The sequence below is a fragment of the Vombatus ursinus genome, unplaced genomic scaffold, assembly GCF_900497805.2.
Source record: "Vombatus ursinus unplaced genomic scaffold, bare-nosed wombat genome assembly UNPS02014826.1, whole genome shotgun sequence".
Lineage (NCBI taxonomy): Eukaryota > Metazoa > Chordata > Mammalia > Diprotodontia > Vombatidae > Vombatus > Vombatus ursinus.
The window spans coordinates 2,962,956-2,965,177 of NW_020954604.1; the positions used below are offsets into that span (position 1 = coordinate 2,962,956).

Sequence of the window (2,222 nt, forward strand, 5' to 3'; positions counted from 1 at the left end):
AAGATTAAATATGTTCATCTCTCTCTGAAATTTTTATTTTAAATACTAATTCTTGTTATGAATGACATAAAACTTTATATCTATGTGTGAAAATAGGTAAATCAGGGATTAAGAAAGTGAGACAGGAAACAGAGACCGACCCAGGAGGCAAATGTTCACCATGATCACTAAAATTCTCTTGTTTCCTTATTTACTCCTTATAAATAAGGAGGACTGACAGGGAACAGCCAGAAGTACCCAAGGCTCCTTCCTGCTTCCAGGCAACACCAGGATCTGCCAACTCGGTTCCATTGCCATCTTGCCATATTCATTGGCGTTGCAACCCTAGCAACTTCTGATAGAAAATGAGTGAATTTGATTTGCTCTCCATACCTTCAGGGCTGAGTCTGATTTTTATTTTTGTTTTTATTTTAAATATTAAGCTTACTCTAAGAGTTTCAAGAGACATTTTCCTCCAGGACCAAGGCCTTTTCCAGTCATTGGAAACCTGCACATACTCAACCTGAAGAGGCCCTACCAAACCATGCTAAAGGTAAAAATGAGTAATTTATACAGAGAAAGTTTCCTTTCAAAATTATGGTTCAAGCAATATGGAATAACAGAGACTTAACTAAATGAAACTGGGCCTCAGACAAATTCAGAGTTATTTATATGTTGTTGGTTATTGGTCATTAGTTTTTAGTTGGTGATTATTTGATGGTAGTTGAGGCGGTGATTGATATTGCACAGCTTGGGGATGAGGGGAGTTAAAGCAAAAAGGACAATAGGAGTAGCAACACCTAGGAAGGGCCACCCAGAAAACCCACACAGGGCAATTCTACCACATACTTCTGGAGGAATATAAGTCAAATGAGCAATGAGGGAAGTATGACTATAAAAATGTCCTCCTGCAGAGAAAGCTTACACCCCATGTTAGCACCTTGGGGCTAAATCCTATTTGCCCCATACTAGTTATGTCTCAGTGTAGTAGCATCTACTAACTATCAGTTCACAGATATATAAATAGATAACTAGGAGAGAACTAACTATATAGATCAGCTATCAAGTGATGCTGCTCATTGATTTAAATTTTTTCTGGATAACAAATGTGACTAAGTTTATTTCCATCATGATAAGTGTTGTTGCCACTCTGGGACATTTTGTTGTTGTTTCTGTGGCTTCTACTTTAATGTAGAATATGTATGATGTTAGGTAAGTTACATTGCCTTTCTAGGTCTCAATTTTCTCCTCTGTACATGAGGGAATTGGGTTGAAAGGTCTCTAAGGTCCACACTAGATCTAAGATTCTTATTCTATGCTTTCTTGGCTTATGCAGCACATGTTGAACACCACCTTTCTTTAAATTTAAAAAATATTAATCAAATTAGAATTTCAGCTTATGTGTTCCAAATGCTGGAGTCAGGTTTCATGGCATAATATGCTAGAATGTAAAGTCCTTGAGGGACTTTAACAACTGACCCCCAATTACCTAAAATTTGAATTACACTCAGTGCCACGTACACAACTGACATTTCTATAGCATTTCAAAGTTTGCAAAGAATTTAACTACCTACATCATATCCTTTGAGTCTCATTATAACCCTATGAGGTAAATAAATAAGTATTGTTTTCCCCATTTTATGGAGGAGGGAACAGAGGCTTCTCAAGGTTAAGTGACTAGCCCAGGGTCATACAGCTAGTCAGAGTCAAGGACTAGATTCAAACCTAGATCTACTTTACTCTAAATACTCTATTCACTATGCCACACTACCTCCAGGTGGAGTTTAATAAATGCCTAATATAGTGTTTGCTGCATAGAAAGAAAATACTAATATTTGAAATTAAAGATAGTTAATTTGGTACTAGGGCAGATCTTTCAACAACTGTTCACTTCTTCATTGTCATCTTTTGTTATTCTATGGAGCCATGATAATTATTCCCCATTCCATTTTTAAGGTCTATGAAGTATTTCATTATCTCTCCCATCTCCGGGGCTTTTTTAAATAATATTTTATTTTTCCCCGATTACATGTTAAAACAATTCTTAACATTTTTTTTAAAGTTTTGAGATCCAAATTCTATTCCTCTTTTCCTCCCTCCCCATCCCTCTCCCTAAGACAGCAAGCAATCTAATAAAGGTTATACATGTACTATCATGCAAAACATTTCCTTATTAATCATTTTGTACAAGAAGATGAAAGAAAGAAAGAAAGAAAGAAAGAAAGAAAGAAAGAAAGAAAGAA

General features: G+C 35.8%; 1 pseudogene; it reads left to right on the forward strand.

Moving 5' to 3' along the window:
- The first annotated feature begins 344 nt into the window (after window positions 1-344).
- LOC114025024 overlaps window positions 345-2,222 on the forward strand; it is a 34,348-nt pseudogene continuing 32,470 nt past the window's right edge.